General features: G+C 51.2%; 1 protein-coding gene across 6 annotated transcripts in view; it reads right to left on the bottom strand.

Annotated features, from left to right (window-relative positions):
• The window catches only part of CTBP2 (C-terminal binding protein 2), a 157,230-nt gene extending 139,916 nt beyond the window's left edge, over positions 1-17,314 (bottom strand). Inside the window, exons 1-2 of one of the 6 annotated variants that reach the window (XM_072804942.1) lie at positions 17,097-17,314; positions 16,535-16,765 (exon numbers count right to left, since the gene is read on the bottom strand). The gene's annotated coding sequence lies outside the window, so the exon portion shown is untranslated. Of the gene's footprint in view, positions 1-1,887; positions 1,912-14,842; positions 14,940-14,965; positions 14,986-16,064; positions 16,208-16,534; positions 16,766-17,096 lie in introns of those variants that run through there. The other 5 variants (XM_072804946.1, XM_072804943.1, XM_072804950.1 and 2 more) reach the window with 5 other exon arrangements.
• Between the last annotated feature and the right edge of the window lie 9,394 nt (positions 17,315-26,708).

Here is a 26,708-nt window from a genome sequence, read left to right as displayed (position 1 = left end):
ATCTTAAAAAAAAAAAAAAAGAGTTGGGGTATTTGGATAGAAAGCCACTCTTCAGGCAGCTCAGTATCGGTAGAGAAGAGGCAGGTTAGGGGCAGCCCTAGTGGCTCAGCGGCTTAGCGCCGCCTTCAGCCCAGGGCCTGATCCTGGAGACCTGGGATCGAGTCCCACATCGGGCTCCCTGCGTGGAGCCTGCTTCTCCCTCTGCCTGTGTCTCTGCCTCTCTCTCTCTCTTTCTCTGTGTCTCTCATGAATAAATAAATAAAATCTTAAAAAAAAAAAAAAAAAAAGAGAGAGAAGAGGCAGGTTAGACCCAGTTCTACCATTTATGAACTGTGAGCCCATCTGCTTGGCTTCCCGAGACCCCCTCTGGGGATTCCACAAGTGGAAAGTAACCACACCTCCTCACTATCTCCTATCAGGGTTGTTACTAAAAACAAAGTAAGCTCGCGTATGATAAGGAGTTTCTACAAACAGAATAAAGGTGGGTTGTCATCTATATGGAAAACATAAGCTACCAGCCTCAAGTGAAGCCTACTAATTAATAAATTCACTGATCAAGATAAAAAGGATCTGCCACAAAAATGTGTTTACTTACATTTCTAAAACAGAAAGTGCTGCTCCCAAATCTGGGTTTGGCAACACAGGGAAATGATGCCATCGGCACCCGGAGCTTGATTTGTTCACCCGCATAAGGACATACACGCACCTGGTGGTACGGGTCCCCTCGTCACGCTCACACAGGCCACCCTGAAAGTTGCCGCACCCGTCTTGGACTTGTGGACACATAATTCCAGAGTGTGCTTCCCTAAAAAGTGACTCAGACTGGACTGAAATTTAATTTGCAAAAAGTTTCTCCCCTGGCTAGCATGCTGTGACATTCAGCCCAGCCCCCTCAGTGAACTCTGCTGACTGGTCGAAAGCATAGGTATTGGGGACGCCCGGGTGGTTCAGGCATTGAGTGTCATCTGCCTTCAGCTCAGGGCATGATCCCGCGGTCCTGGGATCAAGTCCCACATTGGCCTCCCTGCAGGGAGCCTGCTTCTGTCTCTGCCTGGGTCTCTGCCTCACTCTGTCTCTCATGAATAAATAAATAAAATCTTAAAAAAAAAAAAAAATAGGGGATCCCTGCGTGGCTCAGTGGTTTAGCACCTGCCTTCGGCTCAGGGCATGATCCTGGAGTTCCGGGATCGAGTCCCACGTCAGGCTCCCTGCATGGAGCCTGCTTCAACCTCTGCCTGTGTCTGTGCCTCTCATGAATAAATAAATAAAATCTTTAAAAAAATAAAAATAACCCCTACGGGTCAAGTGCATCCATCTGTGTATGGAACCAGCTCCCCTAGTAACAGGTACCTGCAGAATTTCCCGTCCATCCCTAGGAAAGCCTGGTGCTGTTCTAGGGAGTGGTGAATCCCTTTTAAACAAAAAAAAAAAAAAAAAAAAAAAGACTGGTTGGGCAGAAATCCATATTTCCATTTCCAAATCTATTCATTCAGATTCTGAGGGGGAGGGGGTTATTCAAGACATATAAAATCTTTCAATCATTTGTCGTGCCAAATGTTCAATAACTAGACACAAGTATATGGATGTGTGGTGGGGAGTGGTTTGTTTTTCAAGAAAAAGGGTCTGTGTACAGTTGGCAGGTTCTGGGCTGGCTGCACTATGAACCACAGGGACCAGTTTGCTAAAAATACAGATGTTCTGGCCCCATCTGGAGCTTCTCCCACGGTGTGTTGGGTGGAGCTCCAGGAGACAGACTCTTGGCCAGGTGTGCCCCAGAGAAGCCCTGCTCCAGAGGCCACCCTCTTAAACCACCTAGGCGCAGGCCCTCCCCGGGGAGGGCACGAATCACTCATGTGAAAACCACCAAGCCCACAGCCAGCTTCTTACCTCTAAACGCACGCACTGGATCCCTGGCCTCCCCTCCAGGGGCAGAACGGAGCAGGGCCTGAGGTGGGGTGGGGTGCGGTGTGGCGGGCGGAGGAGTGCAGGCACTTCGGTTAACAGGGCTGGGCACCAAGACCTCTCCGGGATCTCAGGAGAGCCCCTACTTCCAACTTTATGTTTTACAGGGATGGCATCCGAGCACTTCCCACGCGTATCAGCCTTTAGGGCACTGAACACCACTCCCCAGGAGCTGCAAACATGGACATATGACATTTCGGCCCCTGACCTCCAAGATGCTCTCTCATTCCAGCACCGGATGCCTCTTAAGGGCATTTTCAAGGATCATCTTGCTTTCCAAGTGAGGTTTGTTTTTTTTTTTTTTTTAATGGCACAAGTTGAGCCCAAAGTCCATAAAAAATGACCCACCTGCCCTGAAGGCAACAAACTTCCTTCCAAGACCAGAAGGACATCTTCCTGAACATAGTCCCCCCCACCCAGGGACCCCCTTCACCATTTCATACTCACAGGACCCTACTACTCGAAACCTGCAGCCCAACACGAAGTGCAGAACGAGAGCACGGGCCGGGTGGTCCGGGTGGTCCGGGTGGTCATGTGCACACCCGCACCGCACCTGGGCAGTGGGCACCGGGTCAGTCCCTGAGAGCGGATGACCGCCCTGGGAGCAGATGACCAAGTACCATCCTATATTCAGGGCCACGGTCGGGAAACACCAAGCAGCAAACTGGTCACTAAGCGGGACCTGGGCCGGTCACCAGAGCTGCTACTGACCGCCGTGTCCACCGCTGCCAAGAAGGCAACCCCGACAAAGCCATTCTCTGGGACCGGCATGACCCTCCTACTGTCCACGCGGGACCTAGAGATCGGATGGGAGCACGTGAAGGCAAATGCTTGCAGGGAAGGGGGTTGACCGTTGTGCCTTCTCCTACACAGGTTCCCCTAGAACGTGGCCAGCCGGGCCCACGGGCACTGTGCCCCATCAACTCTGTAGAGAAGGTGCGGAGCACTCAGTGGTGCTTACACATGGGGCTGGCTCTCCAGCGGGGCCACCTGTCCAGGGCAGCTGGAGCAGGGGCCCCCAACCTCCCCTGCAAGCCGTCCTCATGCAGAGGTAGGCAGCACCCAACGCGACTCTTTCTTCCTTCTCTGGTAAGGGCAAGTAGCTCTTAAATGGAAAGTAAATATTTTTCTGGGCCTTTCTCAGTGACCTAATACAGAGGAACATTCCAGTCTAAAAACAACTGGTTTTCAGAGCATCACTCTGGCCCCAGGAATCATGGAGACGATGGGTTGCTCCCTAACCTAACCAATCACGACCCCCATATCCCTGTATTTTTTTTTAACAGCGTAAGGATTTGGATCTCCAAGCCTCAACAGGATCCACTACATACCCATTCCACCCAACACTTCACCAGGCTCCATAAAATTCACCCTTCCTTTTTGTGCAAAGGGTGTCCCATCCATTATAGGACTGCTCCCCTAGCACATGGCCCCTAGGACATGGCCTGACATCTGTGACTAGCAAGCCCCATCTCAAAGCCCAGGAAGCCTTCTCTCCTGTCCCCCAACACCCAAGGGGAACCCCTCTTTCCACTCCCAAGGTCAGGACTCTGTGATCTCTACCCAGTCCATGTGAGGGACGCATGAGGAACCTGCTCCAGTGGGCATACAGCACCTCGGGACAGAAGCAGTTATTTATTTTTAAAAAGTTGGGCAGCCCCGGTGGCGCAGCGATTTGGTGCCGCCTGCAGCCTGGGGTGTGATCCTGGAGACTCGGGATCGAGTCCCGCATCAGGCTTCCTGCATGGGGCCTGCTTCTCCCTCTGCCTGTGTCTCTGCCTCTCTCTCGCTCTCTCCGAATGAATAAATAAATCTTAAAAAAAAATAAAAATAAAAAAATAAAAAATAAAAAGTTAACACAAATATCCATGATATGTCAGGCCTATTCTAAGCAGTTTACAATTCTGACCTTCATTCTAGACTCAGAGACAGAGGTCCTCTCCAAGGCCTCAGAAGATTCCTAATATAATCAGGCAACTTTCCCTCCCTCCTTTGCCACACACTTCCTTGAGCTGTCCAATCTGATGCCTCTTCGGGGGGTGAGTACGGATTTATCTTGTTGCCTATTCTAAGGTCTTGAGGTCAGGGGTGGCTCTCCTAGGGCCCAGCATCAGTCTGGGAAGGAAGACATTCACTTCCCGATCTTTCCATAGGGCCTCTCCTCTCCCTCGCCAGAGGGAACGGGCGGAGAACACAGGTCACCCTGCGTGTACTCTGAAGTGGGCTTCTGGGATGGCCCAGGGCACAGCTTCTGGATCTGACCCTGGAGCCTGCCATGCCAGGTGATCATCACCAGGTTGTAAAACTCCCCCCTACAGGCAAGGCCTAAAGTGGTCCCGGCACTGACCCCGCCGTCCCTCCCCCACTAACAGAGAACCCAGACCCGACTCCCACCAGTCTCTCTCTCCCTCCATGCCCCCAGCCTGCCTGCTGCTGCCCCAGATGATGAAAAGAATCACAAAAGGAAAAAAAAAAAAAAAAAAAAAACTTTTTAATCTCTCTGGTGGAGAAACGTTTTAAAGAACTAGAGTTATACTGGCAAAGTGCGTTTCAAGTGGTTTGGCTGAGCTGGGGAGGGGGGCCAGCTTCGAAGCTCTCAGGCCCCATGTGACACACACAGTAAGAACACAACCCAAACAACGGCCAGTCCCAAGCCTCTCCCTTCGTGCTTCTGGGACCCGGGAGACTCAAATAAGGCAAGCTCACAATTATCACCAAGAAAACTCAAATTGTGTGGAGCTGTTTCCTTTGCCTACTACTTGGAGCACATCTGGCCAGTTCAGGAAGGAGAAAAAAAAAAAAATTACCCACGGTTCAAAGTCCTCCTTAAATACTCAGGAAGACATCATTACAGATAGAATTCCAACTTTAATTCTGAAATCTCCTGGCTTTTGTCAGTTGAAGCCACGTTCTTAATCCCAGGCTTAGTTGAGAAATGAGAAGAAAGGATGTATATTTAAAAAAAAAAAAAAAATCCTCAGCCCTGTCGGAAAAGCAACGAGCATCTTGGAGAATAAACATTATTCTGCACAGAGGCCAAGGCAGAGAAAAATCGGGTCTCGGGAAACCTGGTGTATTCACCAGGGCATCAACACGGGCATGTGGGGCACTAATCAGATGGCCCTTGTGTCCTGCCAGAGGTACCTGGATGCCAAGCTTAGGGGCCTTTCTGCAGAGCCAGGGACCCCTGACACACACAGGGACACACACGCCTTCTACAGCACAGATCCAAAGGCGGATTCTGAGGCCACCCATGACCCCCGGCTCCCATCAAGAACCTGCATATGGGGGGGGGGACCAGCCAGCAAAGGCTGACATAGCTACAAGGGACATCGATTGGAGTGTCATCTATGCGTGGATGCCTGACGCCCCAGCCTCGTCCACTCTCCAGGCAGTGTAGCCCGAAGCAGCCTTTCTTTCCCTTGCTCCTGTCCCATCCAGGTGTCTGACCAAGCCCCACCGCCCACTGCGGTGGGGAGTGAAGCCCAATGGAGACCTGTCTGAAAACCACATGGAGGACTTAAAATAGAAATAATACAATCACTACCTAAGCTAGAGCTGAGCCAGCACTCTGTGGCTAATGGGACCAGCTGATCAAGAGACACCCCCTGCTTCCTGGCCTTGCCCTCAGCCCTCTAGACCAGGCCAAACCCAAGAGCTGAGTGAGACGGGGTGTTTGCGGGGTACCCCCACCACCACCCCGACCACCCGCAGCCCCCACAGGGGGCCTTGGAGCACCAGCAAAGATGTCAGGGATTTCCCAAGCACACACATGTTGGTGAAAGGAAGAGTAGGAAAGTAAAGGAAAGCCTGTTTTTCAGGAAAATCTCCACCTTGTGGGGACCTTACCCTGCAGGAAGCCAAGGTCAGCCAGCCCTCTCGCGTCACCTGCTCTGGGTGCCTTTCAGGTGAGTTAATCACCCAAGCAGGCTCCTCTCCAGATTTCAGGACACACCCAACTTTGTGTCATTCCCTTTCAGTTCTCTGATAGACTCTTTGAAAAGAAGGCAGCTCCTTTTGTTCCGGAGTATGATTTCAAATTCCTTTCTAAGGCCAACACAAACGCAGGGCAGCAACCCAAAGGAGGTTTACCCAGCAGAATCAAGTTTCTGGCCGGTTTTTACAGGAATGGTGCAAACAGACTATTCCAATTAGGTGAAATCCTCCCCATCTTTCCTGCCTCTCTTCCCAGATGCCCCTGTGTAGAACACAGAAAGCAACTCCATGGCATAATGAATCCAGTTGGAAAGTGAGCAGCAGCCAGAGTACAGTGAGGGAAGGGAGCATCCACCCACCACCTCCAGCCCCTCCCCACCACCAAAGGGGCACACACCAGGAAGGGGGACTGGCTTTAAAAAAAACTCTGAGATCACTAACCTAGACCACAAACTTGGGACATTTGAGTCTGATAAAGATATGTGGCCACCAAATCCAATTTTACCACAAAAAAACCCTAAGCACTGTAAAAGCTATCCACATAATCCGTGTGTGTGTGTGTGTGTGTGTGTGTGTGTGTTGGGAGGAGGTGGGGTGGTTCCATCAGACACCCAGAAGGAAGCAAGGGAGAAAATGAGATTTGAGAGCACAGAAGGGGTCTAACCTGGCTATCATGGCAAAGCCATCCCCAACTGTACCCAAGTCCCAACCAAAAGCCAAATATCTCAATCAATTACAGAGACACCAGCTCAAGATGCACCGGGAAACTAAACTTCCGGCTCCCTTGGTTACTCAGCCTTCCTGACTGGCGGGGTTCTTCACTGGTAAACCACCACCCTCACTTCTACCCGGGAGAGAAGGAACGTGGCTGGAGCAACAGCATTGTGCCTGGCTCCTGAGGTGCTTCCGGATGCCTGCTCTCCGCCTACACACAGAGCCTGTGATCCCGAGGGCAGAGCTCCCCCCACGCATCCAACGGGGGGCCCCTGACTGCTAAGCCTGCCTGAGGCTTCTGATCAGGAGCCATGCTGTTCATTAACCCAAAAAGTGTAGGGAATTTGAAACAGGCCTAGTCCAGGAAACTATCTAGAAATTCCTCCCTGGCATTAGATTGTGAGATCCTAACAAAAGATCACTAATCAAAGACGGAAATTTAAAACAAGCCAGACTTCTCATAGCCCCATGTGATCTGGAAGTCACCCCGGGCCTGAGAAAGAGGTTTGTTTCTGAGAAGCTCATGTGAATCCTGGGGAGAACACGCCAGATTTGGGTAAGCCTGAATTCTCACTTCCCCTCTGCTCTCAAGGTGACAAGACAGGCTCCCAACAACACAGGAGGAGGTTCTCGTCTGCCAAGGAATCCTGCCTGAACCCCACCGCCAATGGCCCAGCCTAGTTCGAGTCCCAGCTCTGCCGCTTGGGGCAGGGGATGACAGGCAAGTCGCCCAAGGGCCTTTTGTGGCTGCTATCGCCCAACCTCACCGTCAAGATTGATGGCAACATACACCAAGTGAAGGAGTAAACAAAGATATTAAGTAAATGCTCAATGAAACTGCAGTTCTAAGGTCACCTTAAAAATAAGGGTACTATTTAAAAGGCCTGGGTGGACGGAGTTTCAAATTAAAGCCAGCCAGGAGAGGAAGGGTCAAACACACAGAGCTTCTTCCAGCAAGAAGAGAGGTGCAAAGTTTGTAAAAGCCCCAGGCCATCACCGGCTACACTCACTGGAGGGGGCTGCAGTGTGACAAGCCGGGCAAGGTCACTTGTCCTGGATGTAAATCGTGAGGAAGGCCTGCGTGGCCCTCGCGGCTCCAGGCAGCAACGACCACCGCGCAATTGCTAGCACAAGTAAAACACCCAGACTGGAAGGTTCCAAGAGGAGGGACAGCCGGCACCTTCCAGGGGACCTGTGCTCAGCCAGCCAAGTGGCAAGGATGTGGCCACTGCCCTGAACCAGCGACCTGCCTGGCCCCTTGGGGGCCCCCCGCAGAGCAGGGGGGGCAGACAGGACCAAGGAGACCCCAGGTTGGGATCCCTGGAGCCTACGATCGCTGGGGGGCTGGGGGTGGGGGTCTCGGGCTCGGTCCTGCCAGGTACCTGCTTTGGCTCCGAGCCTGGGGGGGGGGCGGGGGAGACGGCCCAGCGGGTGTGGGCGGTGTCGGCCCGGACCCCCGCCGCCCGGGATCGGACCCCACACAATGGCCTGTAGGAGGAAGGAGGAAGTGGGCCCGGGGGGCCGGGCCATTTCTCGCACCTCTCCAAGGCTTCCCCACGGCGGGAAACAGCTGCATTTACAAGTGAAAGGGCCAGCGCCAGGGGAGGGGCGCTTCCGGGGGTGTCACGGGGGCGCGGGGGGGGGCGCAGGTGCGCGGGCCGGGAGGGGCGGGCCGGGCCCCGAGGTCAGGGCGCCCAGGTCAGGGGGTCCCGCACCCGGAACCGCAGGCGCCGCCAGGCGGGGCGCGCGCGGGGCAAGGCGGCCAGGCCCCGCCCCTCAGGTAGAGCGCGGCCAGGTGCGGCGGGCGGCCAGGTGCGGCGGCCAGGCCTCGCGCCGGCCCAGCCGGGCCCTCCCCGCATCAGGAGGTCAGGCAGGAGACAGGAAGTCGCCCTGTGGTCAGTCTGGGCGGAACGCGGGGGTTCCCGGGGCCCCCCCACGGAAACCAGAGGCCGACACCAGCCTCCTTGGAGTGGGGGGAGGTGATCCACTACTTCTGCGCCGGGCAACACAGCGATTGCTCTGCTGCTCTGTTTACCTAGCCCGCAGGAGCCTCGTGAAGATTAATGACTGCGAAATGGTTTTAAGATCAAAAACATTCTGAGATTCTACTTGTAGGCACTTCTATGTGCATACTGATATCCGTACAGCAAAACATATACTCTTTATTCATTGCCCTCCTGGAGGGACTTCTAGCCCAAAACCAGAAAGCGCAGAGAAAAAGGAATCAGGTACATCTGAGTGCTCCTGGGTAGAAACGTCATTCCCACTTGGCATCTACGCTGGGCCTCCTGCTCCATCCAGTCCCTGAAGAGCAGATGGAGCAATCAGCCAGCGTTGCAGACCACAGTTCAACGTCTGGAGAAGGAATAGGAAAAAAACTTTAAAAATATTTGTCACCCCCACTGGGAAGAAAATGCAGCATTTTCTCCCAAACCCCATCCAGTTCATTAGGCAAGTGTCCCCAAGTGAGGGCTGTCCCAGTGGTCTCCAGTGTTTGGAAAGCTTTGTCCCACCTATTCACATCTCACGCAGCGGTCGGCCAAGCTTAGCCGGTGCTAGGAACCCATGCAGCCAGGAGCCCATGCAGCCATCTGGCCTGGCAGCTTCTCCAGCAAATCTTCCCTGGTGTCACCAGGACTCGGTCCCTCCTGGCAAAGCAAGCCCATGTGACCAAGTGAGGCTGTTCCCCTCCAGGGGGAACATTCCCAGTCCCCTCAACAATTCCTGGACAGGGTGTCAAGAGCTCTTGAGAGCCCTCCCTTGCTCACTGCTGGCACCGCCTGGGAGCTGCAACATGCCACAGGCTCTCCACCATCCAAAAAAGCACTGTCCCCACCCCCTCCTGAGGCCCACCTGGGGCTGAATACGCAAAGTATAAACTATGCCTCTGTGCTTCTAGGCCTACCACACTAAAGACATCCATCAACAAAAGAATAAAGTCCCAGACAGAGCTCATTCAACAGGAAAGGTGCACAAACCCTCTCCTGGCCTCACACACCCCCTACAGCAAAGGAACTTCACCTGTTGTTCTTCAGTACCCCTCCCACACACCTGGGGCAGGCACACTAGGAGCACTTCCAGGTTGATTCCGGCCATTTACTCCTCTCTCTATGGGCTCTCTGAGAGGCCACACCATGAGGAAGGCTTTTCAAGTTGCCATACTGGAGGGAAACATCCCACTAGGCCAGAGAAGTTGACCTCTGTGGTCTTGGTCTACAGTTCCTTCCAAAGAAACTTCCTGGGACTCCTTGACACCATAATGAAGTTTTTGTTTGTCCTGGGCTTGGACAGATTGCTGCAGGCCAGATTTCAGGCCTGGCTGGAACACAGCAGTGAGTTTACAACCCCTTGGCTAGCCTCGGCGCTGCAGAAGAACCCGCTCGCCACCTAAGTTAACACATCTTTTAAAAAAGGCCCTTCCACTCCCTGCCACGAAGTAGGCTGGGATGAGAGGCAGAAATATTGCCACTATTTCCAATCAATCTTCAAGCCAGTAACAGTGTCTTTCAAGTCATAATTAAGGACTTATTTTAATGCAAAAAGCACATTTCTGCTGATCAATAGATTGCTTTTGAAGGGAGTTAAAGCAACAACACAAAGGAAGGTGCATTTTTTTTTTTTTTTTTGCATTTTACAAGTGGGAAAGATTTTAAGAACCAAACGGATGAAAAGCACTGCCCTCCCCCACCTTCCAACCCCGCCTCTGACTTTTTTGGACTCCCCAAAAACAACAAAGTCCGGCACACCAAGTTCAGACAACAACAGCTATTGGGGATTAACATCCTCTTAATACCACCGAGAAAAACCGAAGGCTCTGTTATTATCCAGGATAGAAGTCCCAATTCCTCATAAAATCAAAAGCATCACTTGCCCCATGAATAAGAACCCAACAGTTTTATCAGAATTTTTGTGAACATTAAGCCAACTTTTGACAACCATCTGTTAAATTTAGTTATAGAAACAGTTAAAACAGATCATCTCTGAAATAACTCCAGGAGGGATAGGAGAGGCTTGATACGGATGGAAAGGTCAACTGGCCCCCCAGGTTTAGCCAAGTGTACCTCGATAAAATCCCAACAGGTATCAGCCCTCAATGGTAGTCAATGTCTATACGGATTCCACTTAGGGTAGGGGCAAAGGAGAAAGGGCACAGTAATGCCTGTCACTTGAACTACAGAGTTGGCTCCGCTCTGGAACCTCAGCTGTCACTTGGAGGCAGGAGGGCTTTGTGAATGGGGAGAAAGATGCATACAGAAGAGGGTTTTCAGAAAAGGCAGTGGCCGTACAACCAAACGCGAAAACTCAACAAATACTCACTTTAGCTGTACTTTCCCTAACGCTACAAACGGATTAAAAACTACTTCAACATGAGGAGTAATAAAAATAAACACAACAGCTTCCTGCAACTCCAAATGCCTCAATTTCTGGTAAGGGTTGAATCCGATTCCCTAAAACTGCATTGGGGGTGGGGGGAGTCTGCTTTTTACACTTTTCTTTGAAGAACGCTTCTCTCTGCTTTTAGAATCTTGATTCAAAAAAGCAGATTACTGAGAAGAGCGCACAAAGGTCCCCACAGTCCGAAAAAAAGACCACCTTCTAAGAAAACTCTGGAAAGGGAGTAGACCAGTGGCCCAGACTGCCATGCCAAGCAAAGACAGATGAATGTGCCTCTGGTTTCCATCCTGTCTGCAGCTCCTGAAGTTTCTGTGTTCTCGAGCAGTTGGAAGAATGAAGGCCAAACTGCCCCTTGGCTCCCGTTGTCAACATTCCACACAAACAATAGCCTGGCTCTCTCCCTATTGTACATTCTGTATTCATTTGTGAATCCCCCCCCTTTTTTTTTGCACAATGTGCAAAGTCCTTTTCACTGGGGAAGTCCTAAATGCCCAAGTGCAGCCATAAATTTAGGCTTTAAACATCTATAATGATATCCAAAATCCAACTGCAGATGCTGGCCCAAACATTAATTTGTGAGTATCACTCGAGTCACATGGATTGCTTTTGGATGCCATCCATTCAATCACGATCAAAACAAACACTGACCACCTTGAAAATGGTTCTGAAGTTTTTAGCGATGATTAAGTATAATTTTCCAAATCCAGAGATAGGGTTTAAAACCAAACCAAACCTTTCATGTCTTTGATACATATTCCATCAAACACAGACTTGAAGAATGAAATTAACTTCTGGAGACCCTCTGTGGGGAGAAGGCTTGCGTTTTCCCCCTTCCCCAGTGTGCTGTAACTCTAACTGCAGCAGTGTGAACTGGGACATGCTCACCAGCTGTAAGGGAGAAAACTGATATACATCTACCCAGGCAGTGCGGCCTCAGACTGTATATCCATTCCAGCATTTTCATGAGCCTACTAAAAGTTTTCAGTAGTGCACACGAGCATTCCTTAGCTAGTAATTCATGGGAAGATCTTGGAAGAGAAAGCACCCAGATATTTCCCTAGACGGTGTCCCTTCTGCTAAGTCCTTCTCTTCAAAGGGTCACGCAAACCGCACTCCCCCTTTTTTTAATGACTACTAAACCGTGTTGCGGCCTATGTAATGGAACTATCAGCCAGCCAGTGGAAATATTACCTGAGTTGTGTGCCCTGCCCACCAGATAAATTTCCTCTCCTGATCATGTACTTTATGAATATATGGTCTGTGGCCTATATCAGGGACGCGGGACACTTAGCCTGCTGCTTGTCACTGATAGGAAGATTATTCACAGAGGGACCCAGGCTGCACTCACATACATTATGATGACAGCCCTCCTAGATTAAAGTGACAGTGGTTAAAAAAAAAAAAAAAAAAGAAAGAAAGAAAAAAAAATGACAACAGGGATGGCCATTCCACCGTTGCTGCAACTCTTTAAATTTGTTCCATTTAGAGAAAGCGTTCAAAGCAAAGGGTGTAACTCTGCATTCAAAAAGGGATTCAAGAAGGAAAAGGACTTGGCAAATGGCATTCTGATGCTAGATCTCAAAGAGGGGGCCGAGCCTGAGATGCAGGCACTTTTTGTTTTTAATCCGAGAATCTCAAGGATTTCAAGTGGTGTGAGCCATCCTGAGCTCCCTTTGCTATAGTATTTAAACAGTTCCAACAATATCCTTTTCAAACGCCGAGCACTGCTTGTTCAGTACCGATTTTATACACTCATCATTTACTGACCTTGTAAGCTAGCTACTCTGAACACTGAAAGAGTTTGCAGGTTGATTTTGTAGATTTATTTATTTGTTGTGGTGGTGGCTGTGTTTCCTCTCCCTTTAAAACACTTGCCAGACTTACAGATGCCATTTCTTTTGGGGGCTTTTAAAAGTCGAGAGTAAAGTTATCAATTATTCCCTGAAAGGATAACTGATTGGCTAGTTAATGATTATACAGATAGCCAAGTTTTCCTGTTTCATCTGTGTACACGACCAGATTAACAATGCCAAGGAAAGCAAACTCGACCCTGTAGGGACAGGAACAGGTGTGCCCTGAGTCTTAAAAGGCCAAAATATCTCACAAAGTATGTCACTGGTGTATTTTTACCAGGCTAGTCGTGTTTGTTTTTAAGTAGCCAAACTTTTTTACTTTCTTAACCTTAAAAAGACACACTTGGCAGATATTTCTTCCTCGAGTTGATGACTAAGTCCCAGGAAAAGTTGCAACTTGTGCTTAGCAAAGAAATACATTTTAGGGACAAAGAGGGTTTTTAGAAAAATCACAGTTAAGAAAAGGTAATTCACTCTGCCCCTCCCCCCCAAGAGAACACCCATTCAAGGGCCAGTTTCAAAAGATCCCAAGTGAAGTCATAAATAACACAGGGCTTGGAACTCAAACTGCAAAGCCACACCACTCACCACTCAGCCTTATTAAGGTACAATTAGAAATGAGGGAGACAACATGCCCCCCCCAACCCCCACCCTTAGCCTTATCTTCCCAAACAGGAAAAAGGATTAAACCAAAAAGCACCCTGTCAGGTTCAAAACATGCTCCAAAGCCAAGATTTTAAAATTCCCTCTAATAACTGCTTTCTACAAGGACAAACTGGGGTCCCCTACCCCTGGGGCACAGAAAAACCAATCAGTGCCATAAATCCCATTTTGCCTTCAACCCTCACTCCTTTGCACTGCGGGCAGAGTGGGGGGAGGGACTGACCCGACATCAACACTTACACTAAACCCCTCAACGCTCTACAGAAATATGCTGGCTTATTTCCTTTGTTTGGTCCTGTTATACTTGATCAAGTGTGAACGATTAAACTGGCTTCATTAAAGGCAAGTGCATTCACGGCTAACATACAACTTCAATGGCAACTGTAAGCATATTTTGCAAGAAGGAGGGCCTGCTTTTTTGCTTGAAACCTACCATCTCATTAACTTTTCTTTTGGGGGCAATAAAAAGGGCACCAGGGTTTTTTGTTTTTTTTTTTTTACAGGAGAGTGTCACAGCAGTTCAGAGATCTGATGGCAGACAAAAGGATTTTTTTAGTGTTTCAACTCTAGGATATAGTCCCTGATAGTTAAAAAAAGGAAGGAAGGAAGGAAGGAAGGAAGGAAGGAAGGAAGGAAGGAAGGAAGGAAGGAAGGAAGGAAAAAGAAGAAAAATTCTTCCAATATTAAAGCTGCTCTGACTTACAGTGTTTAATTAGCATTTTGAAGATCACTTTATAATTGCTGTAAGAAGTACTCTTTGAAATCAAATGACTATAAAAACAAGATCCTTTAAAGTACCACTACTTCAAAATGTAAAGGATTTTATTTAAAAAAATTCTCAAAACACTGGAATTCTCCAAAGTACACGAAAACTAACTAGTTCTACTGTGAGAGCCCTAGAGGCAGAACAGCAGTCTTAGGTACTGAACACGAGGTAATTTTAAAACCGTCTTTGAACCCAAGCACCCAGTAGATAGAGAGACTCTTCTTTGAAAGAGTAGTAGGAGAGAGTTTAATACATGTCGCCAAAGTCGGGAGGCAGAAATCACTTTGTAAACTAACCAAAATATACGTCCCCTCCAAATTATCCATGTCAGATAAAAATATACCAGTCTCTAGAATATCCAACGGAATTGCAAATAAGGCACTTAGCATTTTAAATTCCCAATGCATATTTATAGAATACAATTCTCTTGTCTACCCTTCAAGCCACTCACATCTGACTCTCTAAGAACTTAACCTGATCTCCGATCTTTAAAGAAAAAGAGGTTGGGGGGGGGGAGGGAGAGAAAAAAAAAATTCCAGAAAGATCTGTTTACCCTGGATGGGGCAAGGGAGCCCGGCATGACGACGGAGGCCCCCGGCACAGCCTGCACCGCAAGGACGCGGAGCGAGCGGGGGTTTCTACGAAGAATTTCTCCTTTCCCCTGCAAAACACTAACCGTGGGGACCCCTGGAGCCGGCTGCTGCTCCGGGCCGCCTCCGGGACGAGCGCTCGGGGTCGCGAGGGGGCAGCCCCCGCGCCGGCGCGCGCTCGCACACCCGGGGTCCGGGTCCATCCGCCGCGGCCGGGAGCGAGCCCCGGGGCGCGTGTGTGCGCGCGGGTGTCTGGCCGCGGCCGCCGGTGACCGCGCCGAGCTCCCGGGCCCGCGGCCTCCGAGCGCCGGGACGCGGCGCGGGCTGCGGGGCCTCGGGCCGGAGAAAGGCCCCGGCGCGCCCCGGCTCCCGCGCGCCTCTGCCCAAGTTGCCCCGGAGCGCCGCGCGGAGCGGGAGAAAGGAAGGCGCTTCCCCTCGGCCTCGCGGGTCAGTCCTGCCGCGGACGAGGACGAGGACGAGGAGGAGGAGGAGGAGGAGGAGGAGGAGGAGGAGGCGGCCGCGGCGGCCCGGCTGTCGCTGCGCCGCGCACGGTCCCCGCCGCCCGGGGCGCGCCCTCGCCAGCCCCTCCTGCGAAACTTTTTCTTTTTGGTTCGCCCCACCCGAAAAGTGCGGCCCGGGAGGGGGAGGCGGGCAGCGCGGGTCCGCGGCGGCGGCGGCGGCGGCGGCGGGCGAGGAGGAAGTGGTGCCCGCGGGAGCGCGGACGGGCAGAGGAAATGCCCGGGCCGCTCGGCCCCCGCCCGCGCCCGCCCGCCCGCCGGCCCCGCGCCCGCGCCCGCGCCCCCGCCCCGCGGCCACTTTGGCGGGCCGAGCCCGGCGCGGCGGCGGCGGCGGCGGCGGCAGCTGTGGCCCGGCCGCCCGGAGGAGCCAACAATGCGGGGCCGGCAAAACAAAAGGGTTCCACTTCGCCTCCCCTCCTTCTTTCACTTGCGCTCCCGGGGCGCCGCGCGGGAGCCCCGGCCGGCAGGGGCCGCTCCCCCGGGGGCCCCGAGCCGCGCGCGCCCCGGCCTCCCCGCGGACCCCGCTCCGCCCCCGCCCCCGCCCCCGCCCCGCACGCCCAGGCCCCGCGCGCTCGGACTCCCGGTCCCGGGGGATCCGGCCGTATTGTCCCCGCGGCGCGCCGCGCGCTCGGCCTGGGTCGCCGCCGGCCCCCGCGCGCGCACCCACCGGCCTCGGGGAGCAGGAGCCGGGGGCGCCTAGGAAACCGTCGCCGAGACGCCGCCGCCGCCGCCGCCGCTGCCCTCCGGACGCCGCCGCGCTCGGGATTTCTTTTCTCTCTCTTTTTTTTTTTTTTTTTTTTTTTTTTTGCCAATCCTGATGGGAAGGAAGGTGACCGCCTACTTCGCATTCATCAACTCTCATCACAACAACAAAAATCCTGGCACGAACGGCCGCCGGCGGGCGCGATGGGCGGCGGGGGGCGGCGGGCGGGGACCTCCGGGCCGGCTCCCGCCCCCGGCCGCCGCGCGGGGACCCGGGGGCGCAGGCAAAGATGTCCTCGGAGGCCGCCCCGTGTCCTTCGCCCTCCTCCCGCCCGCGAGTGGCGCAGTGAGGCGCGGGCGCGGCGCCCCCAGCCCGCGGCGGCAGGTGAGGCGGGGGCGGCCGCGGCCCCGGCCCTCCCCCGGGGCCCCTCTTACCTGGTCCCGGGCCGCCGGCGTCCGCGGGGAAGGGCGCCCACCCGGGAGGCGGCGGCGGCGGCGGCGGCGGCGGCGGCGGCGGCTCCCGCCCCTCCCACCCCACCCGGCGGCGGTGGCGGTGGCGGTGGCGGCGGCGGCGGCTGTGCGGCCCCCCCTCAGCGCGGCATGGCTCCCGGCTCGGTCCCTCGCTCCTCGGGCCGCCGCCGGCTTCCCTGGCCGCTCCCGGGCCACCTTAAAATGACACACGCACACAGGGACACACACACAAAAACTTAATCTCTCCAGCTCCCGCCCCTCCCCCTCCCGCCCTCCCCTCCCCTCCCCTCCCCTCCCCACCCTACCCCTCCCCTTCCCTTCCTCCTCCTCCCCGAGCCGCCGAGCCTCTTCCTACTTCCCCACCCACCCCACCCCCTTCCTCCGCCCACCGGGCTCCCGAGCCTCCGCGCCCGGCCCCGGCCCCGGCCCCGGCCCCGCGCCCGCCCGCCCGCACGAGGGGAGGGGAGGGGGCTGCGCTGGGGGTCCCCGGCCCGGCCCGCCCCGCCCCGCGCCGCGCCGCGCTCACCCCCGAGAGGATGCTAATTCCAACTTGGACCGGGGGAGGGAGCGTCCTGGATGCCTCGCGCCTCCTGGCTATTTGCTCTTCTTTATTTGTTTTCTCCTCCGGGGAAGGAGGCGGAAAACGGAGAGAAAGGGAACGGAGCGGCGCCCGGTGCCCGCCGGCTGCGCAGGAGCGAGGCGGGAGGCGAGGTGAGGGTCGCCGCTCGCTCACTCCTCGCTCCTTTTTTTTTCTTTTTTTTTTTTTTTTTTTTTTTTTTGGGCAAAGGCGGGGTCTCTCTTTGCAAACCAATGACACAACCCCACATGGGCCGGCCTCGCCCCCTACAGATACTCCTCACTACAAATCGGCTCTCTCGGGGGATTAGTGGCTCCGCGAAAGTGCACACAGGCGCGGCGGGCGGGCGAGGGGGCCGGGCGCGGCGGGCACTCCCCGGCCGAGCCCCGCCCGGGAGGCCCTCGCGGAGCCCTGGGGCCGCGGCGGGGGCGGGGGCGGGGGTCCCGCGGCGGCGGCGGCGGCGGCCGGGAGTCCGGGCCTCCCCCGACTCTCCTTCCTCCTCCACCTCCTCCACGTGGGGCCCCGGGCGGCCGGCCACGTGGGGGGGACGCGAGCCCGGGCCGGCCTGCGCGCAGCGCCCCGGGGTGGCCCCGGCCCCCTCGGGCCCCCGCCCGGCCCGCGGCGCCAACTTCCTCCCGGGCCCGGCGCCGGCTGCTCCTGCCTTCCCGGGCCCCGCGGGGTCAGGCGCGGGCCGGCCACAGGGGGCACTTGCGCTCCCCGGATCCGGATCCGGGAGACGCGGCCCGCGCCTTGCCCGAGAGGCGGCGATGGCTGCGGGTGCGCGGGAGGGGCCCAGTGTGCTGGAACTTGCAGCGGTTGCGTTCCCTACGAGAAGCAAAACATTTCTTACACATTAAAAAAAAAAAAGAAAAGAAAAGAAAAAAGCGTTCCTTCCTGTTGCCTGGATCTCGCCGGGGCTATTTTTAAAGCCTTGCTTTGGGTGGGAGCTCGGGGCCTCGCGGGACAGAGACGCGCGGCGGCCTGGGGGGCCCAGGAGTGGGGGGTCCCGGGCTCGCGCGGCCCCCGACGCCGCCAGCCTGGGGTCCGGACGCCAGAGCTGGGGTTGCATTCAGTGCCCGCGACCCGGGGCGCTGGAGCCGGCCTGGGGTCGGGAGGGCTCTTCCCCCCTGCGCCCCAGAGCCCCTCGAACTCCTCTCGCTCCCCCCGAAGTCGCCGCGCGCCCTGCAAGAGCCCCGGCGGAGGCTGAACAGAGCCCCCAGTGTCGACGTTTTAAAACTATATTGAGATGTTACCAACTGGATTGAGATGTTGAGCAGGAAAGGCACGAGGAGGGGTGTGAGGTCGGGCCTTGGCGGGCAGGGGCAGGGCCGTGCCGGGCCTCGGCGCCCCGGGAGGGCACCACACCCCACGAGCAGAGGAATCAAGTGGGCCCCGGGGGCCAGAGGGAGAGCCAGAGGGAGAGCCGAGGATGCCCTCCTGCCCGCCCGAGCGACTAGCTGCGCCAGGCCTGGCCCTGTGCGTCTAGGAACAGGTTTAAACTCCTGCTCCGGGGCACCTGGGGGGCTCAGTGGTTGAGCATCTGCCTTCTGCTCAGGTCATGATCCCAGGGTCCTGGGATCGAGTCCCACATCGAGCCTGCTTCTCCCTCTGCCTGTGTCTCTGCCTCTCTCTCTCTGTGTCTCTCATAAATAAATAAATAAAATATTTAAAAATAATGATAATAAAAAATAAATAAACTACTGCTCCGGCCCTCAGCAGGGGAGAGGTGCCCACGGCCGGTTTGCCAAAGCGCACCCCGATGTCCAAGAGCGGCTGGCCCTGTGGGAGCCTTGACTCCTGATGATTGATCATCAAACACTAAGGTTTTAAGACTCTATGGAAGACCTCCCACACGTGATGGCAGCACCGCCCGGGCATTTCACAGCCGCTGGCTCAGTAACAGATGCTAAGGTGTCCCAGGCCACTTTATCACCTGGCCTGAATGGTAGGCCCCGACCAGGCCAGCTGCGTAGCTCTTGGGTCTGTGGTTCAGTCAAAAAGCTCCCAGATGTGCCCTCCCAGTTGTCTCCATCTTCTGGTGACCTCAAAGCATCACGGACATCGTCAGGGGGCTCCTCAGCTGTCCTTCGGAAAGATCATGGGGCCTAGGATAGTTCTGGGTTGTGGGACCCGCCCAAGGCCAGGGTACTGGGCGGCCAGCAGGTGATTTTGTTTCTTAGGCATAAACTATAAATAACCGTAACTAAAGATTTTCTGCTTCCTTATTTCCCAGATGATCATTGGTTCTGAGTGGCCCTCTATTCTTACCCAGAAACCACAAAAAGTCAGCTGGTTTTTTCCTATAACTTGTTCATTTTCTTGTCTAACAGGAATGCGATCTCATTTACGAATATGACCTGAATCTTCTTGTTTTGAGAGTGTTTAAAAAGAAAGCATCCTTGGAGCCAAAAAAGTATTTTTCACTTTAATTGGACACCTTCTTTTTTAAGATATTAAACCCATTTACTAGGTGCCTGGGTGGCTCAGTCAGTTAAGCCTCTGCCTTCCCCCCAGGTCATGATCTCAAGGTCCTGGGATCCAGCTCCACTTTGGAGTCCCAGCTTAGTGGGAATCCTGCTTCTCCCTTTCCTCCCTGCTCATGCTTTCTCTTGCTATCTCTCTCTCTCTCTCAAATAAAATCTTAAAAATAAATAAATAAAAACCCATATATCCCCAGCATATGAGTTATTTCAAACTCAAATTGTTTTCTAATGTTCCAAAACCCGAGCCAAGGGGAATCCCTGGGTGGCTCAGCGGTTTAGCACCTGCCTTTGGCCCAGGGCATGATCCTGGAGTCCCGGGATTGAGTCCCACATCAGGCTCCCTGCATGGAGCCTGATTCTCCCTTTGCCTGTGTCTCTGCCTCTTTCTCTCTCTCTCTCTCTCTCTCTCTCTCTGTGTCTCTCATGAATAAATAAATAAAATATAAAAAATAAAAAAAAAAACAAGCCAAAAACTCAGCCCTACTCAAAAATGGGCAAACCCATTTCTTGAAGATATACAAAAGACCAATGAGCACACGAAAAGATGCTCAGCATCACTAATCATCAGGGAAATGCAAATCAAAACCACAGTATATACCACTTCACGTCCATAGGGATGACTGTTATAAATCATAATAACAAGTGTGGGTAAACATGTGGAGAAATGAGCAAATGTGTACTCTGTTGGTGAGAATGTAAATTGGTGCACCCACTGTGGAAAACAATGGGGTACTGTCTTAAAAAGTAACATAGCTTTGCCATATGATCCAGCAATTCCAATTTTAGGTGTTCCCAAAAGAATGAAAAACAAGGTCTCAAAAATATTTTTTTGAACACTAATGTTCATAGCATTGTTCACAATAGCCAAAAGGTGGAAATCATCCAAATCTCCATCCAAGAATGAATGGATAAAATACGTTTATGTATGTGAAATGGAATATTATTCAGCCTTCAAAAGGAATGAAGTTCTGACACCTGTTCCCATGGGGATGAACCTTGAGGACATTATGCTAAGGAAAATAAACCAGACACAAAAGGATAAACATTATACCGCTTATATGAGCTATCTAGAATAGCCAAATTCACAATAAATTAGGGATTACCAAAGGGCTGGAGGGCAGGAGAAAGGGATGTTATTATATAATGACCACAGAGTGTTTCGAGGAAAACTTCTGGAAACAGGTGATGGAAGTGGGTTGTGAAACATTGTGAATATGCTTCATGCCACAGAACTATACACTTAAAATGGGTAAAATGGTAAATTTTATGTTATGTACACTTTGCCATAGTATTTTTTAAGTGTTGCAAACTAGGTTTTGCCTTACAAACCTCTTGGTTTATTTTTATTACTAGATATATGGGTATTTTTCAGTAAGAAAAAAACATTAAGATACAGAGGAAATATTTTTAAGTACCTTTCGGTTAATTTACAGAATAAATGCCTTTTACCAACTTTTATCTGTGTTCCCATTATAGAATATCATACTGAAACGTTAATTTTTCAGTGCTCTCCATGATCTCTTCCATCTAATCCTATTTGTCAAGTTCAATTTCTGATGTTCCAACACGGGTTTTGACAGACACAAAAAAAGAGTCATAAAAATAACAATCACAGTAACAAATGTTTCTCCATGGCTCACTAGGGTACCTGGCACTGGACTAAGCAATCAACAGGTATCTTTAAACTTCATAGCAGACCCTTAAGAGAAATATTAGCATTATTCCCATTTTACAGATGAAGGAAACTGAGCTTCAAAAAACTTACCGACTTCCCCAAGGTCATGCGGCTGGGGAGCAAGGAGGGAGGCTTGGACATTTGCTGCCTTATTTTGACTACTCTTCTCCTCTATTTCAGGAAGGGCTTCCTCTTACACACATATATATTCATTAGCACAGACTCAGAAAAGGCGAAATTACTTTTGAAACGTATCTTCAGTATCTTATTTGAAAGGTTTTTTGCGGGGGAGGGCAGCCCGGGTGGCTCAGCGGTTTAGCGCCGCCTTCAGCCCAGGGCGTGATCCTGGAGACCCAGGATCGAGTCCCGTATCAGGCTCCCTGCATGGAGCCTGCTTCTCCCTCCTCTCTCTCTCTCCCTCTCTGTGTCTCTCATGAATAAATAAATAAAATCTTTTTAAAAAGAAAGTTTTTTTTGGTTTGTTTTTATTTTACTGATGTGGTTGCAATCTAATCTTTAGCAAGGGGGTTAAAAAAAAAGAAAGCCCAAGAATTAAATGTGTTGTCAGACACTGCTTACAGAATAAAAGGACCAAGATGAGTGGATTTTAAGGCTCCTGAGAATCAGTTTCAGAACAACACCACGAAGCTGTGATCTAGAAAGTGGAAAATAAACTTTTGGTTACTGAAAATAAGGCTTCCACATAATACTGAGGAAGAAGAATTGATATAAACTGTTCAAAAAGGTTACACCTAACAGGGTTTTTTTCCTTTTAGAAGAGCCAGAATCACTTTTTCCTGGTGGTCTGAGTCAAAGAGAAAAATCCAATCTCTTGGAATGCTTCATTATTCAGATGATTTCATTAATCAAGCTTCCAAAGTGGGAGGAGTTTGAAATGTACACACTTCTCCAGGATGTGGGGAAGTTTTTTCTTTATTCTAGAGAATTAAACTCACTTGCGGAGAAGCCTCCGTCCCCATTTGATGTTGACAAAGGTAACTTCACGTCTTCTGGTTTGATTGTTTCTTCTGGGTTAACCAGCTCTTTGGGTTCACCAGTCTCTTTTGATGCATCAGGTTCAAACTCCTCATCAAAGTGATTTCTCCCCTGTTGAAGGAGTCTCTCTTCCTTTCTGGGTACGAGTTTGGGATTTAGATGGGGCAGGGGGCAGGTTCCAACTCTAAGGCTCTGGGGGAGGGGTCCTAGTTCTCCAGTTGAGGGATCTGGCCCAGGGGAGCCCCAGTACTGCAGTGTAGGGGCAGGTATAAGACACAGGTATAGCTCTCAGCACCGACAGGGCAGGAACATTATTCCTGAGGCCACAACCATTCCCCTCCTGAGATAGGCCTGGCACTGCTATTCTCTGAGATGCTACCAGTATCCTCCAGGGCATACTCCCCGACCTCTCCCACAGGGCCACCTTCCCCCAGGGATACACAGGACTTCTTAACTTTCAAGTGCATTCTGTGCCCTCCAAGAAGCCATGGCTTCCATCCTACCACAGGCCGTCAGTCCAGTCACTTCCTTTGGCCACCCCTCCCCACTTTGCAGACACACAAGGGGTGTGGGGGAAGCAGGCAGCAAGAGCCGGTCCAGATTCCCGCTTAAACCGTGTGAGTTTCTGGATCTCTGCTCTGCACTCCTTCAAAAGAAAATAAAGTTCATCTAAGAACTAACGGTGTGCTCTTAACAGATAATTAAAAGAGTGTGAATCATCATGATTCCTTATTGCCTTGGCTCACAGGAAGCTCAAAGTCAAAATGTACTGCTCAAGGGCAGCCCCAGTGGCTTAGCAGTTTAGCGCCGCCTTCCGCCCAGGGCGTGATCCTCCTGGAGACCCAGGATCGAGTTCCATATCGGGCTCCCTGCATGGGGCCTGCTTCTCCCTCTGCCTGTGTCTCTGCCCCTCGCCCTCTCTCTCTCTCTCTCTTTCTCGGGGTGTCTCAAATAAATAAATAAATAAATAAATAAATAAATAAATAAATAATCTTTAAAAAAAAATGTACTGCTCAAGGATGCCAAGCAGCCTATTGTCGTGTTCCAGGAAATTCTTCCTTCCTCTGTGAAAAGTGATTCTGAACTTGCTGTGGGAGCGGGGTGCTGTTTGAAGAGGCATGTTAGGGGCATCTGGGTGGCTCAGTTGGTTAAGCATCTGCCTTTGGCTCAGGTCATGATCCTAGGGTTCTGGGATCGAGCCCTGTGTTGGACTCCCTGCTCTTCAGAGTCTACTTCTCCTTCTCCCTCTGCCCCTTCCCCTGCTTGTGTGCGCTGACTCTCTCTCTCTCTTATAAATAAATAAATAAATAAATAAATAAATAAATAAATAAATAAATAAATAAATAAATAAAATCTTTTAAGATTTTGAAGAGGCATCTTAAATGTTTTCATCATATAATTTTATATCTGGAAAACAATTGTTCTGATAATACAAAGTATGGGAAATGAAACTGAATAAAATCTTCTTGCTCGGTGGTAATACACAGATAACATAAGGAGCACTTCTTATACTTGAAAAAACGGGACTGAGAAATGGTTAGAAGGAGTTTCTGATTTTTGTTTTGACTTGCTTATTAACTGGAGTGTTGTAGACATGCTTTTGTTTTTATTTTTGTTTTTGTTTTGTTTTTTAAATATTTTATTTATTTATTTGACAGAGTGAGAGAGCACAAGAGCACAAGCAGGGGGAGCAGCAGAGGGAGAGGGAAAAGCAGGCTTCCTGCTGAGCAGGGAACCCAATCCCAGGACCCCAGGATCATGACCTGAGCCAAAGGCAGATGCTTAGCGGGCACCCCTGTATACATGTTTTTACTATAACCACCTAAACTACCCTTTTTTTTGGAAGTTGGTGGGAAATTATTAAGAAATATGACAAAAACCCCAATCATATTGACATCCCTGGCTTAGGGCAAAGGACTTTTTTTTTTTTTTTTTAGGAGTGAAATGGCATGGCAAGGACAAGAATTGCCGTCAGTGACCGTTACCACATTTTGTAACCATGAACTCATGTGATAATTTGATCTGTTGTATGGGGCCTGGACCATAGGAGGTACTTAGTTAAGTATTTCTTTGATTGATGGACAGGTGGACAGATGGATGGAAGGTGGATGACTCCGTGAATGTGTTTCAAGACATCTGAGCTTTACAAATGTCATATATGCAAACTGACAAGAGAATCAAGTAATTTTAGGGACTCCTCAGTGGCTCAGTGGTTGAGCGTCTGCTATAGCTCAGGATACGATCCTGGAGTCCCAAGATTGAGTCCCTCATCAGGCTCCCTGCATGGAGCCTGCTTCTCCCTCTGCCTGTCTCTGCCTGTGTGTGTGTGTCTCTCTTGAATAAATAAATAAAATCTTAAAAAACAAAACAAAACAAAACCCGGGATCCCTGGGTGGCTCAGTGGTTTAGCACCTGCCTTTGGCCCAGGGTGTGATCTGGGAGTCCCAGGATCAGGTCCGGCATCAGGCTCCTGGCATGGAGCCTGCTTCTCCTTCTGCCTGTCTCTGCCTTTCTCTCTCTCTCTCTATCATGAATAAATAAATAAAAATTTTAAAAAAACAACCCTAAATAAAAGTTAGCACGTATAAATGGAAGTGCTTACATTAAAAAAAAAAAGTGAAAAAAAAATCAAATTTTAACTGGATATACTGGTATTAGAGAGGTAGGATTTGGTGTTATCTTTAAAGATTTTGTATCTTTATTGTGTTATATTATTTTTTTAAGATTTATTTATTTATTTGAGAGCTATGGAGTGCCCTGCGGGGGAGGGTGTGTGTGGAGAGGAAGCAGAGGAGGAGGGAGAGGGAGAGAGAAACCCAAACACCCTCCATGCATGGAGCCCCACGTGGGGCTCAATTTCATGACCCTGAGATCACAACCCTGAGTTGGAGACCTGAGCCAAACCTAAGAGGGGGTCGCTCAACCAACTGCGCCACCCAGATGCCCCTTGTTATGTTACTTTTCTAATTTAAAGAGCAAAGGGGCAAAGAGAAGGGACATCTGCAACTAGAAAAAAACAATACGTACACAAAGCCAATATAGCAAATTTAAAAACTGGTGAATTGCAGGGATGGATACACAGAAGTTCTAACAACTTACCTGCAAAATTTTATTTTTATTTTTTTCAAGATTTTTATTTATTTATTCATGAGAGACACAGAGAGAGAGGCAGAGACAGAGGCAGAGGAAGAAGCAGGCTCCCAGCGGGGGGAAATGTGGGACTCGATCCCAGGTCCCCAGGATCACGCCCTGAGCCGAAGGTAGATGCTCAACCACTGAGCCACCCCGGCGTCCCTTACCTGCAAATTTAGAAATTATTTCAGAATGCAAAGTTTTTGAGGAAGCAGTGAAATGACATCCACAGCCCCAGCGTGAAGTGCAGAGTTTGTAAGGCACTTACTTCTCCGTTTAGCGGCCTTTAAACAGGAAGGCATAATTCCTTCCCTGCTTTGTCCCTCCCTCGGAGCGGCTTTGATGTCTCTGGAACCGGGGGCCTGTAAAAGGCCCCTGGGACAGGCCCGCTGCTAGAGCTTTCCCTCTGCCATAATCACAGACCTCCAACTGACGTCCCTATTTCTCAGCTCCCTATCTCTCTCCTGTTTCATTTCCAGGAACCAACGGTTGCAGAAAAAAAAGATAGTGGCCCTAGATAATCGTGGGTCCTTTTATTGCAACTGTTTTGTGAAATAAAATGGACTAGTTGTGTGCACTTGAGTATTTCAAGGGTCTGTGCAGCGAGAGTGGCTGGGGATTGGACTCCGCTGCCCTGTCACTCACCTCGCTGGGCTATTCAGGATCCAGCTCACTTCAGAAGCACAATTATCTGAAGCTCTCAGTTGCTGTCCCGAGTGGAGGTGGGAATTTCGCCACACTATTTTGTAACATAGCTATGCTCTTTGTGGCTATAATATAATCACTTTGTGACCCATAATTAATCAATCAGCGACTACATTACAGTCGACTGCTTTACAGATGCTGTGGCCTTTTTCAACTGTGCCTTCAAACTCTATGCTCGTGCCCTATGGGTGAGGGGTACGGATCAGAGTGGGTGAAGCTCTCCGTTTCAAGATTTAATTGGCATTTGGGTTTAAGCCCATCACCTTTTTTCCCCCCTATCACTTTTATTTTGTAATTAAACACACACACACACATACACACACACTTTGCCTGAATTCTTTGAAAAAACAGTGTCTCTAGTCCTAGGAAAACAAAAACAAGCAAGCAGATCCACAGAAATGAGTGAATCTGTAGTGTAACATACGGAGGAAATAAACAAACATATTGAGCTCCTTCTACTCAACAAACATTGAAAGAGGGTCTGCTCCATGCCTGGCCTGGGCTGGGCCCTTGGTACAAAGATTCACCTGAGCTGGTTGCCACCTCCAAGGATAGAGGATCACAGGGATG

The sequence above is a fragment of the Canis lupus genome, chromosome 29 (genome assembly GCF_048164855.1).
Source record: "Canis lupus baileyi chromosome 29, mCanLup2.hap1, whole genome shotgun sequence".
NCBI lineage: Eukaryota > Metazoa > Chordata > Mammalia > Carnivora > Canidae > Canis > Canis lupus.
Note: the sequence above shows the minus strand (reverse complement) of the source record. Positions and strands in the feature narration are given on the sequence as shown.